The sequence below is a fragment of the Papio anubis genome, chromosome 1 (genome assembly GCF_008728515.1).
Source record: "Papio anubis isolate 15944 chromosome 1, Panubis1.0, whole genome shotgun sequence".
Lineage (NCBI taxonomy): Eukaryota > Metazoa > Chordata > Mammalia > Primates > Cercopithecidae > Papio > Papio anubis.
In genome coordinates, this window is record NC_044976.1 from 216,572,598 (window position 1) to 216,589,615 (window position 17,018).

The 17,018-nt window shown below is 41.6% G+C and overlaps 1 long non-coding RNA gene and 1 pseudogene across 2 annotated transcripts; one reads left to right on the top strand and one right to left on the bottom strand.

Annotated features, from left to right (window-relative positions):
* Positions 1 to 3,277: 3,277 nt before the first annotated feature.
* LOC103880257 lies at positions 3,278 to 9,328 on the bottom strand. Its single transcript, XR_004180481.1, has 2 exons — positions 9,189 to 9,328; positions 3,278 to 3,889 (listed from the first exon to the last, which is right to left on the bottom strand). It is a non-coding gene; the product is annotated as an uncharacterized LOC103880257 (long non-coding RNA).
* LOC101010424 lies at positions 3,518 to 6,959 on the top strand (annotated as a pseudogene). The gene is made up of 2 exons (XR_001898015.3): positions 3,518 to 4,410; positions 5,467 to 6,959. The product of XR_001898015.3 is annotated as a peroxisomal targeting signal 1 receptor-like (transcript).
* Positions 9,329 to 17,018: the final 7,690 nt, after the last annotated feature.

The window sequence follows — 17,018 nt, forward strand, 5'->3', positions numbered from 1 at the left end:
TCACCATATTAGCCAGGATGGTCTCCATCTCCTGACCTTGTGATCTGCCCGCCTCGGCCTCCCAAAGTACTGGGATTACAGGCGTGAGCCACTGTGCCCAGCCTCAAGTAGGTTTTTAATGAATTTCTTATACTTTTAAAATACAACATTATGGCAATAAAAGATTATTCCACTTCTTTTCTAATCTGGAGAATTGTGTTGATTTTTCTAGTATAATTTTCTGGCTCATATCTCCAGTACAATGGTGAATAGTGGTGAAAGTAGAAATTCTTGTCCTGTTTTCAAACTTGCATATAAGGCCCCCAGTCATTCACCATTAAGTATATTAGCTTTTGGTGTGGGGTTTTCCATCTTGGCTCACTGCAGCCTCAACCTCTTAAGCTCAAGTGATATTCCCACCTTAACTGCCTGAGTAGTTGGGACAACAGGCATGCACCACCATGTCCAGATAATTTTTTTTTTTATAATATTTTGTAAAGATGGGGTCTCCCTATATTGTCCAGAATGGTCTTGAACTCCTGAGTTTATGCAGTCTTTCCACCTCAGCTTCCCAAAATTCTGGGTTACAGGTGTGAGCCACTGCACCTGGCCGATTTTGGGTTTTCATAGAGGCCTTTTAGCAGGTCTCAAAAGTTTTCTTCTAATAGTTTTCTTGATGTTCTGTCATTCACAGGTGTTGAATTTATCAAGCTTTTTCTATTTAAATTATTACATTTTTACTTTGTTCAAGTAATATTGTATCATATTAAACCAACATTGCATTGTGAAAATACCCTGCTTAGTCATGGTATATAATCACTCTTATACCTTTTTATATTCATTTTTAAAATATTTCTTGGAATTTCTGTGTCTATATTTAAAGAGGATGTTGTTTCATAGTCATCTTGTGATTCTTTTGTCTCATTTGAGTATTATGGTATTACTGGCTAATAGATGAATTAAGAAGTGTTACCTCTTCTACTGCTTGAAGTTTTTGTGAGAAATTGATGTTTTTCATTAAATGTTTATGAAATGTACAACTTAAGCAGTTTATAACAGCTAGTCTATCTAAAAAGATTTTAATTAATTTTTTGTTATATGGATATAAGTATATTCTTTTGTGTGTGTGTGTGTGTATATATATATGTATAATGAAACAATTCACAGGATGTTTTTTCAGTTTCCTTTGTAATCCATCCCTATCAATATTTTTTTATTTCATAGTATGTCATGAACAATTACTCTAGGCACTTGACATGGAATAATTTGAAAAAATAGAGAATGAGTCCTGTACTACAATCAACAAATAACTCAAGATTTTCTCCATTTTTAGGATGAAGAATATGAATATAGTTCTGTTACATAATATTTGTGTTTACTGTGTGAGACAAATGGGTTACTGAATGTAAAAATAATTAGTGAAACTGCCCTTTGATTTTGGAATGTATGAAACAGGCAAATGCCCTACCTTCTATTTTTATCAATATTTAGATAAGACAGAAAAATAAATTTTAATAAGATATACAGAATAATCTTGTATTTGAAGAATGCTATGAAAAAGATAATTTGGAGTAGTAGTTAGCGTATGGCTCATATAATGTGTTAGGTACTATTCTAAGCTATTAAACGTTTGTATGCTTAATACCTAAGAGTTTAAAGTGAAGAAATCAAAGATTCATTGAAAAAGAAAAATTGAATTTTAAAAAAATTGTATTTTTAATTGAAAAATAGTATATATCTATCTACAGTGTAATATTTTGATATATGTTTATGTTGTAAAATGATTAAATCAAGTTAATGTTTATAGCTTCATTTGTGGTGAAAACATCGAAAATAGTCTTTATAGCAGTTTTGAAATACACATTATTTATTACAGTCACCATTCTGTGCAATTGATCACTAAATCTTATTTCTCCTAATTGAAACTTGGTACATGTTGAAGAACATTTCCCCTCTTTTTATTCACTCCATCTCCTAGCCTCTGTCACATTTTCTTTTTTTTTTTGAGACGGAGTCTTGCTCTGCCACCCAGGCTGGAGTGCAGTGGCCGGATCTCAGCTCACTGCAAGCTCCGCCTCCCGGGTTCACGCCATTCTCCTGCCTCAGCCTCCCGAGTAGTTGGGACTACAGGCGCCCGCCACCGTGCCCGGCTAGTTTTTTGTATTTTTTAGTAGAGACAGGGTTTCACCGTATTCGCCAGGATGGTCTCGATCTTCTGACCTCGTGATCCGCCCGTCTCGGCCTCCCAAAGTGCTGGGATTACAGGCTTGAGCCACCGCGCCCGGCCGCCTCTGTCACATTTTCATTCATATTAGGTAACATTAAGGTCATTATAGAAATTAACTTTTTGGTGTCCCACAACTAAATGAACATAAATAATGTTTACTTTGTTAGTAAGTTATACTAATTAGGCATAGGAAGAAATGGCAGCTGTTTTTGCCAGTAAACAAAGGATGCCCATTATTTTAAAATATTAGATATGAGTATTTTAGGTGGTAAACTTTTAGGCCTAAAATATATCATTGAATTTATTATCCCAGAAACCCAGCAGGTCATATTTTCTGAACATTGTAAATAACAATAGAAATTATTGACTAAAATGTTACCAGCAAGTACTATCTCACCACATGAAAACTGCATTGAAATTTTTAAATTTGTAGTTCAAATGGAAGACTCAAACAGATTCTTTTCATGGATTCAGGGAAGTGCTCATGAGGAAGCATGGTGATTGAAGCCAAAAATCTGAATTCAGGTAAATAATTCTGCCAATATGATCTCAATGGTGTAGAAAATCAGTAGTTTTGGCCATATATAGGTACTGTTCTCTGACATAGAGTACATTTATTTCAGAAATTTGTGCTAAATGTAAAATCAGTTCCCTAGTATTAAACTCTACAAATTATTATTATTTTACAGTATGTTGAGGAAAGGATATGTTCTATATAAAGTAACTTGAGATTTATTGTCTATTACAAAAAAAAATTGTGTAAAATATATTTCACGTGTACACTGTTGACATTTGCGCTTGTTGGAAAATTACTATAGATTCTACACATTTTAAATGTAGAAAGCTAAAATCCTCAGAAAGTTACAAGAATCTTTAAACGACTGTATAGCATTGAAAGTGAAAGTAAAATATGAGAATTTTCCAACTAGAGAAGCAAACGAAAGAAATCATTTAGGAAAATAATCAACTGAGAAGTAAGCGCTCCTGTTAGATATGGGTGGTCAGAGTTGCCAAATCCATGTGGGTTGCCCAACTTGCCATAAAGCAAATTTAAAAAACAGACATAAACTGCAGATGTCTGAAATGTAATATCTCCCATAAGTGAAAAGAAAGTTAAAACTTATGTTACACACAGTTATAGGACTTATTTTTTAAATGTTTAAGTCAACACAATGAGAAAAATAGGAAAAAATATATATATTACAGAGCAAAAGACTACAAGCTTGACAAGCCATATTTGAAAAAGAGCCAAATACAAACAACCTACTTAATATACAACGTATGGGTTAAATATTAAATTAGTCTCAGCTGATGTGATTAGTGAACCGAAATACTGAGCATGATTAATGTAGTTAAATACAGTGAAAAGGGAAAACAGCCCCCAACCTTAGCAGAAGGTCTAAGGCCTGGCCCCTGCCCCCCATCCCTGCCCGGAGCCCTAACCTCTGAGGCAGTCTCCAAGCCTTTGGGAGTAGCTTCTGAAGATGAGTTGGTGGTTGAATTCCTGCAGGACCACAATGTAGCCCTGTATCCCATGCCCCTCAGACATTCAAGATGGATGAACTGGCTGAGATGCAGCAGATTGAACAGTCAAACTTCCTCCAGCCTCCCCAGAGAGCCCCTGGTGTGGCCGACTTGGCCTTGTCTGAGAACTGGGCCCAGAGTGTCTTGCAGCTGGAGATGCTGTGGATGTAATTCAGGATTGTAATGAGACAGACTGGTCCCAATCATTCATTTCTGAAGTTACAGACCCCTTGGCTGTTTCCCCCACCTGTTGGACTGAGGCATATTTGGAGCAATCAGGGGAGAAGCTGTGGTTGGGAGAGCCTAAGGGAGCAGCAGCTGCTAATTGTTGGACCATGAATGAGAAGGATCGGCAGCACATGGCCAATGACTTTGTGGCCAAAGGGGATGACCCCAAATTGGCTAATTCTGAGTACATCAGATGCCTGGGTTGACCATTCACAAGACCAGTAAACACAACTGCCCTTGATAGGGAGTTTGAACGTGCCAAGTCAGCTATACAGTTGCAGGCAGAGTTGGAGGAGATGGCAAAACGAGATGCTGACGCTCACCCCTGGCTTTCTGACTATGATGACCTCACATCAGCTTCCTTTGATAAGGGGTACCAGTTGGAGGAGGAGAACCCCCCGCGTGATCACCCTTAGCCTTTCAAAGAAGGGCTGCAGCGACTTCAGGAGCGGGCCCTGTTGTGGGAAGTCAGGGACCCCAAACGGAGGGACCGGCTGAAGCCACGGCAGAAGAACATAAATTGTGAAGATTTCATGAGCATTTATTAGTTTCCCAAATTAATACTTTTGTAATTTCTTATGCCTGTCTTTACTGTAATCTCTGAACATAAGTTGTGAAGATTTCATGGATATTTATCACTTCCCCAATCAATATTCTTGTGATTTCCTATGCCTGTCTTTACTTCAGTCTCTTAATCCTGTCATCTTCATAAGCTGAGGATGTATCATTAACTGTGATGATTGCATTAACTGCACAAATTGTTTAAACAATATGAAATCTGGGCACCTTGAAAAAAGAACAGGATAACAGCGATCAATGTTCAGGAAACAAGGGAGATAACCATTAGGTCAGGCTGCCTGAGAGCTGGGCAGAACAGAGCCATATTTCTCTTCTTTCAAAAGCAAATAGAAATATCGCTGAATTCTTTTTCTCAGCAAGGAACAGCCCTGAGAAAGAGAATATGTTCCTAGGGGGAGGTCTCTAAAATTGTCGCTCTGAGAACGTCTGTCTTTTATGGTTGCAGATAAGGGATGAAATAAGCCCGGGTCTCCCATAGCGCTCCCAGGCCTATTAGGATGAGGAAATTCTCACCTAATAAATTTTGGTCAGACCAGTTGTCTGCTCTCAAACCCTGTCTCCTGATAAGATGTTATCAATGATAATGCATGCCCGAAACTTCATTAGCAATTTTAATTTCGCCTGGTCCTGTGATCTCACCCTGCCTCCATTTGCCTTGTAGTATTTTATTACCTCGTGAAGCATGTGATCTCCGTGACTCACACCCTATTCGTATACTGCCTCCCCTTTTGAAAATGACTAATAAAAACTTGCTGGTTTTGTGATTTGGGGGGCATCATGGAACCTGCCAACATGTGATGCCTGCCCTGGACACCCAGCTTTAAAATTTCTCTCTTTTGTACTCTCACTTTATTTCTCAGACTGGCCGACACTTAGGGAAAATAGAAAAGTACTCATGTTGAATTATCAGGGACAGGTTCCCCCGATAGTCCCTGCCAAATGCTGTGCTGCTTTTTGAGGCAGCTATGCAGCAGAATCCTAAGAATATGGAAGCTTGGCAGTACCTGGGTACCACCCAGGCAGAGAATGAACAAGAACTGTGAGCCATCAGAGCATTGCAGAGGTGTCTGGAGCTAAAGCCAGATAACCAACAGCACTGATGGTGCTGGCTGCAAGCTTTACCAATGAGCCCCTGCAGCAGCAGGCCTGTGAAACCCTGCTACACACCAGCCTGTGCCTATCTGGTGACACCTGCTGAAGAAGGGGCTGGTGGGGCAGGACTGGGCGCCAGCAAGCATATCTTGGGATCTCTGTTGTCTGACTCCCTGTTTCTTGAAATGAAGGAGCTCTTCCTAGCAACTGTGCAACTGGACCCTATATCCATTGACCCCAATGTGCAGTGTGGCTTGCAGGTCCTTTTCAACCTGAGTGGAGAGCATGACAAGGCCATGAACTGCTTCACAGCTACCCTCAGTGTTCGTCCCAATGACTATTTGCTATGGAATGGAAACCAGAGTGAAGAAGCAGTAACTGCATACCGCCAGGCCCTTGAGCTCCAGCCTGGCTGTATCCAGTCCCACTGTAACCTGGGCATCGGCTGCATCAACCTGGGGCTCACTGGCAGGCTGCAGAGCACTTTCTGGAGGCCCTGAACATGTGGAAGAAAAGCCAGAGCCCTCAGGGTGAAGGAGGTGCCATGTCAGAGAACACTTGGAGCACCCTGCGTTTCGCATTCTGTGTTAGGGCCAGAGCGACACCTGTGGGGTGGCTGATGCCCAGGATCTGTCCACCCTCCTAACCATGTTTGGCCTGCCCCAGTGACAGTGGGATGGGCTGCCCTGTGAGTGTCTGCCTAGACAGTTCCCCCCTCTGGATGTGATGTGAGTCCCTCTCCCCAAATGCACCTACCAAGCGGGTGGGCTGATGACCATAAGTGGTAAGGCCTTTCAGAAGCTGCCTCCACATAGGGCTGGGTAGTCCGTGTTCTAGTTCCTACATAATCATAGGAAAACACGGCTTGTTTTCTCTGCGTCCCCTCATAATTGAAGGGCTGTACATCCAGCTACAGAGCTCTCTGCTCATCATTCTTGAGGATGCTTTTTGGGTAGGACCCAATGATCTAGGCTAACTGTTGTCATCAGCTGCCATTTCTGATAGGGTCTACCGCATTTGTCATGTCTCTCCTTTCCCCCCTGTTACTGGGAATTGGTAATAGTTCAGTGTAAGTAGGAGCTTCATCTGCTGTGGCCTCTAATGATGACTGTCTGGGATCAGGTGTTAGGAGTTGGCCTGTCAGATGGAATTGTTTATTTGGCTCTGCAGAGCTGAGTTTTGGTAGGGGTGCTCATAGTTCTGTCATTCTTGGACCTCTCCTGGCTGAGCTCCGATTCCCTGTGAGTACGATGCAGAAATGCTGTGTCGTCATCCCAGCAGTCCTCAGGAGCTGCCAGGGCCAACTGTTACAGAGTGTCTGGGTGTGGGGTGGGAGGAAGGTTCACTTGTGAAATGAGGCTGGGTGGGAGTGGGGAGGGACTAGATCAGATGATATCAAGAGCTCTGTTCTGGGGCCTTGGTGGGAGAACAGAGCAAGTGGGAAGGGGGTGTGATGAATGCAGCAATCCCTCCTCCTCTTAGAAGTACCTGTGAATAGGAATTGGGCTAACTCTTCTACTAGGTTGGTTCAGAGATTGCAATCTTGCCAAATTTCTAGCAAAGAGCAGGTTCAGTGTTACCATAAGCCTTTGCTGTACCTCTTGAAATGTTTCTAGGGGAAAGCATTGGAAAGTCCCCTTCCCCCATATTGTCTTCAGAAGGTGAAAATTGAGGGAAGATGAGGGAGCAGCTTGGATTCTTCTCAATTGTCCCCCGCATGGGGAGATACACTAACCCCCAGAAATGACTGCTAAGCCTCTTGCCTTGTCTTTAGTGGCTAATGATCAGACATATATATATATGTATATTTTAACTACCATGATCCCAAGATTCCTTTCTGAAATTTATTTTTCTTCATAAGAATATGTGTAAATGATTTACAAATAAGACTAAAATGTTTGTTTAAAAAGAAGAAAAAGAAAGAAAGAAAGACACAGAAAGAAAGAGAAAGAAAAAAGGAAGGAAGGAAGGAAGGAAGGAAGGAAGGAAGGAAGGAAGGAGAAAAGAAAGAAAGAAAAGAAAGAAAGCAAGCAGCCAGGCATGGTGGCTCATGCCTGTAATCCTAGCACTTTGGGAGGCCAAGGCAGGCGGATCATGAGGTCAGGAGTTCAAGACCAGCCTGGCCAACATAGTGAAACCCTGTCTCTACTAAAAATACGAAAAATTAGCCGGGTGTGGTGGTGGGCGCCTGCAATCCCAGCTACTACAGAGGCTGAGGCAGGAGAATCACTTGAACCTGTGAGGCAGAGGTTGCAGTGAGCCAAGATTGCACCATTGCACTCCAGCCCAGGTGACACTCCAAGACTCCATCTCCAAAAAAGAAAAGGTAAAACAAATACATATATCTATGAAGACTAGAATGCTAGAATGAGAAGGAATAGGACAAATTTCTTTTTTTATGGGATATATTAAAATAATTTGAATAATGCCTTTAAGAGTTGGTGGTTTGTAAGTTTCTACACTGAAAACCTGACATAAATCCTTGAATTCAGAAATGCAGTGTGTCAAAAAGTGAAAAAAAAAATTACTTAAAAGAAATAAGCTGGATAACACCAAAGAGAAGAAAAATACTAAAAATCAGTGTAATGATGAGAGCAAAATTTCTACAGCTTTTATAAATCTCAAAGCATAAATAGGAATAGTGCTAAGAGAAATTATTTATTAAAGCTAGAAGTAGATACTAGGCTAAAATACCTTTAACAAAAAAGGGTAAATTAAAATATATTTTTAAAACCCTGAGTGATTTGTTTACCAATAGGAGCTTTTTAAAAGTGTACTTCAAGTAGAAAAAATAATGTTTTGTGTATAAGATTCAAAATGAAAGTGTGGCCAGACTCGGTGGCTCACACTTGTAATCCCAGCACTTTGGGAGGCTGAGGCAGGTGGATCACGAGGTCGAGATCAAGACCAGCCTGACCAACATGGTGAAACCCGTCTCTACTAAAAATACAAAAATTAGCCACACGTGGTGGTATGCGCTTTTAATTCCAGCTACTCAGGAGGCTGAGGCAGGAGAATCGCTTGAACCCAGGAGGCGGAGGTTGCAGTGAGTGGAGATCACGCCACTGCACTCCAGCCTGGGCAACAGAGCGAGACTCCATCTCAAAAAAAAAAAAAAAAGAAAAAGAAAGTGTAAGAGACTTGTTTTGGAAATATCAAGCCCTGATGGACATTGAACTAAAGAAATTAGACTTTGGCAGCATCAAGTAAACTATTTAAATATAATGCAATTGCTATTTAATTGGTTGCATTTAAGTCAGTTAACAAATCCTGTGCTATTTGCATAGTTTAACTGGTGGCAGAAAAATCTATTTCTCTTCAGAAGATTTTTGTCCCAGTACAACCTTGTTAAAAATGGGTGGGGCACTTTGATAGAAATATTTTTTAGAATATTGATGATTCTTCCATCAGGACTGATTTGTACCAAAAGACAGACAGTGGCACAGAGAGTGACCACAGGCATCTGGACATCCTGGATCACTGGGCCAGGAACCCATCACGTGCTTAAGGAGGATGAAGTAATAATGTCCACTGAGGACATGACCACAGAGCAACTCACCAGAAGACACAGGCTGGTCTGCGTGGCCCTTTTCTCTGGGGAGGCTCTTGGGGAACGGCTGGTGTTGCAAAGGCTCCGGTATCACCTCTCATGCCTGAACAAGAGAATGACCACGTACATACTGGAGAGCAGCATGATTCCTACAAAAAAAAATATTCTGAAATAATATTAGAATAAAAAACAGTCCCCTGAGAATGGAGCTCATTGGAGAAAGTGAGCAGAAGTCACTGACACTCGGTAAATTAAATTGGTCTGGGTCACACTGAAACAAGCTACAGTGCAGATGATCATGCTACTACTGGAAGATAATTTATGTTTTTGTTTAAGTCTCACCTACCACAAGATGCTAGGGCTGACGGTGATGGCCTGGAGCATGCTCAGGAGGCAGGTGGTGGTGACGGCCAGACCCCTCATCACCTTGTTCATGTAGAATAGTGCTTGACATTTGAGGTCCTCCCAAAAATTCAGTGACTCAAACGCTGTCTAAAGAGAAAAAAATCCACTACAGTGGGGTGCATCATTGAGTGAACAAAAGTCAAGTGACAGGTGATCAGGTCTGTGTGCTTCGGCCTGTGATCCAGGAGTGTGAAGATGAAGAAGAAAAGGAGAAAGGTGTTGACTGGGACTGCAACGTCAGCTTGAAAATAATGTGTTCTTAATAATGAACTTTATGTATTTTTCATGTTTTACTTTTTTTTTTTTTTCAAGACAGGGTCTTGGTCTGTCACCCTGGCTGAACTGCAGTGCTACAATAATAACTCATTGCATTCTGGGTCCCCTGGGCTCAAGTGGCTGCCTGCCTCCCTCTCCCAAACAGCCAGGATTCCAGGTGAAGCTAACTGTAGTGCTGTTGGAGTCTCACGATGCTGCCAGGCTTGTCTTGAGCTCTTGGCCTAAAGTGATTCTCTTACCTTGGCCCCCCAAAGCACTAGAATTACAGGTGTGAGCTACTTCACCTGGCCAGAAATTGGCTTTGTACATCAGAAAAATCCCAAAAGATCTCACATCATCATTGTTAATTCTGCATTAGTGAAAATTATCACAAATCACTTTTTTTTTTTTTTTTTTTTTTGAGACGGAGTCTCGCTCTGTGGCCCAGGCTGGAGTGCAGTGGCGCGATCTCAGCTCACTGCAAGCTCCGCCTCCCGGGTTCCCGCCATTCTCCTGCCTCAGCCTCCCGAGTAGCTGGGACTACAAGCGCCGCCACCTCGCCCGGCTAGTTTTTTTAAAAATATTTTTAGTAGAGACGGGGTTTCACCGTGTTAGCCAGGATGGTCTCGATCTCCTGACCTCGTGATCCACCCACCTCGGCCTCTCAAAGTGCTGGGATTACAGGCTTGAGCCACCGCGCCTGGCCACAGATCACTTTTATTGTTTTACCCTCTTAATCTTGATAAGCCGTATCTCATATAAATTATTGATAATCCAGCCTCTGCATTATTTTCTACACCAATTAGTATATGAAATACCAACACATTTCTTATAAGATGCATACTATCTATCTGTCTATTCCTGGGTATAGTTACCCATGGTACCTGAGCATCCCTCTTTAGAAATTGTATCTTTTTTTTTTTTTTTTTTTTGAGACGGAGTCTCGCTCAGCCGCCCAGGCTGGAGTGCAGTGACCGGATCTCAGCTCACTGCAAGCTCCGCCTCCCGGGTTTACGCCATTCTCCTGCCTCAGCCAGGAGTAGCTGGACTATAGGCGCCCGCCACCTCGCCTGGCTAGTTTTTTTTTTGTATTTTTAGTGGAGATGTGGTTTCACCGTGTTAGCCAGGATGGTCTTGATCTCCTGACCTCGTGATCCGCCCGTCTCAGCCTCCCAAAGTGCTGGGATTACAGGCGTGAGCCACCGCGCCCGGCCTAGAAATTGTATCTTTGTTCTGCATTCTCATTTTATATTTATCACATTGATGCTACAAATAAAAAAAAAAGACCCAATCATATGTGCACAGTGCAACTGAATAAAATGTATGCTAATAGGAAAAGAATCACCAAAACAATTGAAAAAATAATATCTAGGCCGGGCGCGGTGGCTCAAGCCTGTAATCCCAGCACTTTGGGAGGCCGAGGCGGGTGGATCACAAGGTCAGGAGATCGAGACTATCCCTGGCTAACATGGTGAAACCCCGTCTCTACTAAAAATACAAAAAACTAGCCGGGCGCGGTAGCGGGCGCCTGTAGTCCCAGCTACTTGGGAGGCTGAGGCGGGAGAATGGCGTGAACCCGGGGGGCGGAGCTTGCAGTGAGTCGAGATCGCGCCACTGCACTCCAGCCTGGGAGACACAGTGAGACTCCGTCTCAAAAAAAAAAAAAAAAAAAAAAAAAAAAAAGAAAAAATAATATCTAGTTGTCTTTCTGACATGCTGACCTTTCAATGCTTTTAATTCTTTGTCTCTCACATTTTGAATCTTTGTGATTAGACGTTTGAACCTACCATAGTAATTCAGGATAGTATCCTTATTTTTCGCCAATAAATTAGCAATTTTGATCCCATGTGCAGCTTCTCATACCCATTGCCATGAAGTGTATATTTGCTGTATCTGAGAATTAGAACATGGACACCTTTGGAGGGCATTACTGTGCTTACCAAACCCTATTAGCTGTGTCACATAAAAATGGCTCTGGCTCTCTTACAGTTTAGTTTCCATCTCAAAAATAAATTATCTACGTCTCAACAGAGGATCCCCAATGTCCAGCTGTGAATTGTCAAGAGAATAACACTAGTTGTAATCACTTTATGACAACCATACAGTTGCATCAAAATGATCAAATGTTGATCCTTTTCTTGAGATTCCACTTAATAGAGAGATCCCCTCTTTTGCTTTGAAAACACTTATTTCTCCAATAATAAAGGTAATTTCCCTCTAGTTTTGTTAGGATACCCATAGTATCAGAACACCTGGCATAATTTCACTGAGCAATTTTGAAATTACTCTCTAATGTTATTGGCCAAGATGCAGGCATAATTGTTTTATCAAATTAGTGATTAGAACAAGTCAACTTAATGACACAAAAAATTAGAAAACCATTCCACACCACTCAGTTTTTTCTGAGATGACAGCTGTCAAAATTATATTTTAAAGGTCACTTATCACAGTACCATCCCATGTATATATGGAGCAATAGATGATAGATTAGATAGATGTAGATATCTCAATGCAGAAATGGTGACAATTAGTATTTTCGCCTCTTACTCAGAAATTAATGGTTAAGGTAGAAAATTTCTCTAAAACAACCTCATATGTATGAGCTAATCATTTCAACCTCATATGTTGAAATGATTGTTAATAATTCTTCAAAATCTTAGTAAAGGAACACACTTCCAGAACCAAACAACAGACATTTCCATGAACATGCACCTTTACCCTCAGCACAACTTGGTTTTGCTGTCATGATAAAACCAGGAAAAGAGCCAGGATATCATTGATTTAAAGGCTTAATGGTCTTTCTTTGGAGGAGTATAGCTCCAGTAAAAGAATACTTGGACTTGGACTATTAATATATGTGCAATTATTTATAAACTACATGTCCACATAATTTCGTTAATAAAACACATGTAAGCCATATAACGAAAAGAGATAAAATAGGAAATCGATGTTTTATTCTCTTACCCTAAGATATATTTAGCTCACCCCACGTATTTCACACACTTCTCTCTACAAGTAACCATCACATGCTGAAAAATACTTTATCTGCTGAATCGCCAGATGGAGTCCCTCCAACAAGTCTCTTGAGGTCATTGGTGTTGAGACTGCACAAGAAAGGATCACAATACTGTGGATTAGAATTGACAGCTAAAGTGTATTTATTTTCATTATTTCTTTTGGAAATTTATCTCTCAGAATCTAACTGCTGATCATTGTCAAAGACATGTGTGTGCACCCAAAAGTCATTTGTCATTTATTTAAATTTTAAAGTTCATTTTCTGTCCTATTTTTTACTTGATGAATCTGGCAACTTCACTACGAATCCCAGGATTTGCAATAATATGGTACTGACCTGGGAGAAACAATATAGAAGAACATAAGCAGAGAGCGTATCTCTAGGTGGATCACAGTGCAAAGGACTATTGGGTCTTACATGATACGTTGAAAACTGATCAATTTAATGCACATCTCAGCCCTCCCTATGGGAAGTGACAGCCATGGGTGGCTGGGGCTGAGGGTGAAGCTCCCAAGCCCTCTCAGGAAACAGATAATGCAGATCAAGTTCATCCTCACGTTGGCTTTCACCTCAGACTATTCGAAGTATTGTAAGTCCCAGGTATTTACGTAATTATGAATAATGATGGAAAAAATTTACCATTAAATGAACAAGACACAAAAGACTGATGATAAAATCTGTGAGCTTAATCGACACATCTGAAGAAAAGAGGAGCGTACTAGAATGAAAAAGCCATTTACACAAATCCAGAAGCAATTTTACATGCAACTTTTACATGCAACTGATGTGTTCTTTGAAAAAAAAAGTTTGCTGAGAACTCTCTCCTCAACTCTATTACAATATATAATTTTTACTGTTATTTGTGATAGATGGTGTCATTTTATAAATGACTGTACAGTGATCATTGTGGTCATTTAAGAGTATAATCTTTATGATAAAGTATCCCGTGTTTTGTTTTATTAATAAAAATGTCATTGTTATTACATGCAAGTAACAGCCAGCATTTTAAAACCTATGACTGGTCATTGATAACATAAAATGATTATAAGAATTTCACATTAAAAGTCAAAGAGGAGATGGCTAATGCATGCTGGGCTTAATACCTAGGTGGTGGGTTGATAGGTGCATGGGCCCAGACTCCCCTTTTCTCTGTGATTGGAGTGGATGCCAACAGTGAGGAGAAGCCAGACAGTGGGAGCAGCACTTCTGAGCCTGTGGGGGTGAGGGGGACCTCCCTGGGCCCTCCAGAGTTCAGAGATGCCTGGGTCTGCAGCCGTGGCGGCTGCGCCCAGGAGGGTGGGGCTCCTGCCTGCTCCAGCTACCAAGAGCACAGGGATGCCCAGCTCACCGATGGGTCAACCCCAAGAACATTTATAATTTCTCTAGAATGGCATAACCCTTCTGAAAGCTGACAGGGACCTTGGGAATCTTCTTCCAGAGGGCCCTGGTCAGGGATGTTGGCCTAGCTGTGAGACAACCTCCTACCCTCCCTGTGCCTCCTGGGCCAAGATATGGAAACCTCACCACGATGCCCTGCCAGTGGCAACAGGCCAAGGACGGGGTCCGCTTGGGAGGCGCAAGCGGTTCTGGGGCTCCCAGGAGAATTTAGAACTTCCTGCAGACAGATGCCTCTTTTTCTTCACTTGTGGTCCAACTGATATACTGGATGGTGAGATAAACCGTACATTTTAATTTTTACGTGTTTTTTTCATTATATGCAAAATGTATATTTAAACAATCAGACACTGGATTTGAAGGGAAAAGTATTTGAGGTTCATTCTTTTCTTTCAAATGTCATTTAGTCCTGTGTATGAACAGATTCGCCCTATGTGTAGCAACTATGTAGATAAAAGAGTTATGAAATTGTTTTTGGTTTTACAATGCTATATTAAAAACATTAAAATTCACCAATCAAACAATCTATGCAAGGGTATTATGTTTTTTTTGTTATTGTTGTTAAAGTCCTGAAATACACAGATAAGAGCCGAATGAGTAGCCACTGGTAGAGAAACAGTCTTCACAGGGCCAGTATTTTTCTGCCTCATCTCATCTGGCTGCTGATCAACACGTGTCATTTCGTACAAACAAGCACAGAAAAACAGCAATATGCTTGTGTGCCTACCCCAGATGCTTTATGTGCAATAATGGAATGAGGAAGGGGAAGATAAGAGAATGGAGAAAAGGATACTGTACCAGTCAGAACGTGGAGTCAGAACATGGTGAAATCACATGGTGGTTTTCTACACGAGAATGTCTGCTGGAGCTGTAGGAAGAAGTTCTAGGGGAAGGAGCAGGTGTGTTCTTAGAAGACCCTCCTGTCTGCTGCTGGACACATCACCTGTTTATTTGTCCTCCATTTCCCGCTTTGCAGGTGTGTCAGTTTCACTGAGTAACCAGTCCTAAAATCCACATCTGATTTGCTTCATGGCCACGCCCTGCCATTCGCCAGAGGCTTCCACCCCTTCATTCAGTGATGTGTGCTTCTTCCCCTTCAACTGCACCCCAGACCCATCCTAGCCTCCACCTTCAAATGCACAGAATTGTTGTTCTGTCTTGACTCAAACGTTTTTCCTGCCGCAGCAGAGCACTGAAAGTCTCTTAAGTTACAGCTTCACAACAGAGGTCCAAAGTCTGCACAGAACCAGCAAATCTGCAGCCGCAGGAGCAGCAGCACGATGAGGCAGCAGAGCTTTATTCCACGTTTTCATCACCGTTCCTACAACAGCAGTGGCAGCAGCAACAACGGCTACTACTGCTAATTGTGGTAAAAATACTTAGAATAATGATGCATCATAATAATTGTAGTTGTCGACACTTTTGGTTTATATATGATTATTTGTTATGTTCTACAATTTACTTTTAGTAATATACACATAACTTTTGTCATCAACATCAGGACCCTAAAACACCACACCTGGTGAATGAATGTCACCTATGGACCTAAGGCCTTCACCTGCTGGTGCAGGCCCTCTCACCACTCCATCTCCAGAGGATCTGGTCCACCTTCTGAGTCAATATAGTAGCCCTGACACTCACATGATCTATTTGAAGTCTTGGAAAACAACCTTCCCTTGTTAAAAATCAAAGGATGGGCCAGGTGCGGTGGCTCACGCCTGTAATCCCAGCACTTTGAGAGGCCGATGCAGGCTGATCACAAGGTCAGGAGATGGAGACCATCCTGGCTAACATGATGAAACCGCATCTCTACTAAAAATACAAAAAACTTAGCCAGGCGTGGTGGAGGCACCTGTAGTCCCAGCTACTCGGGAGGCTGAGGCAGGAGAATGGCGTGAACCCAGGAAGCGGAGCTTGCAGTGAGACAAGATCGCACCACTGCACTCCAGCCTGGGCGACAGAGCGAGACTCTGTCTCAAAAAAAAAAAAAAAAATCAAAGGATGGCTTCAAATTGTATTCAGCTGTTTTGTTAAATGGCAGCAGGAAGAAATTTTTCTCAGCAGGTCTATTTTTATGTCACTTGCTTTCAGAGTAAGAGGTTATTTCAGACACAGTGGTTTGATTTAGTCTTTGTTGAAAATAGCCTACAAACAACAAAAAGGGAGGAACAGAATTTGTGTTCATGTGGAGGGCATCATCTCTGCTTTTAAATAAAAAATATATATCGAACGTTGGTTTCCTAAATTAGGAAATCAACCATTTCCTCAAATTATTTCAAGTTATTCCAAGATGCTTCAGAAGCATTCTCTGGAGGCAACTGTTCCAAACGGTGAAAAGTACTAGATAGATCAGAATCTCACAGGATTCTTACTTCTATTGCAGAAGATTACTTTCCAGGACTTCAAAGGTTTAGAGAAGCTGCTTGATTTGTGTGGCTTACAGAGGTGCTTGGGCTTTGGAGTCAGGAAAAGTTAATCCTGAGGCCCAGCCCAGCCTCTTAGTAGCTGTGAGGCTTTGGACAAGTTCCTTGTCTTGGAAAGTTATATAAACCTCATCTGCAAGAAAAGGCATGATACTGATTGCAAAAATGACAGCAATTCTTCATCCCTTCCTGTATTTATGTCCTTTGTGATATGCTTTTATAGCTGCTTTCATTGAGAGGCAGAATCTGGTTGCCAAACCTTGAATCTCACTGGCCTGATTTGCCCTGGCCAATAGAAAGCTGTGAATATGACCGTGTGCCAGTTTGGGGCCGAGGCACAAAGCT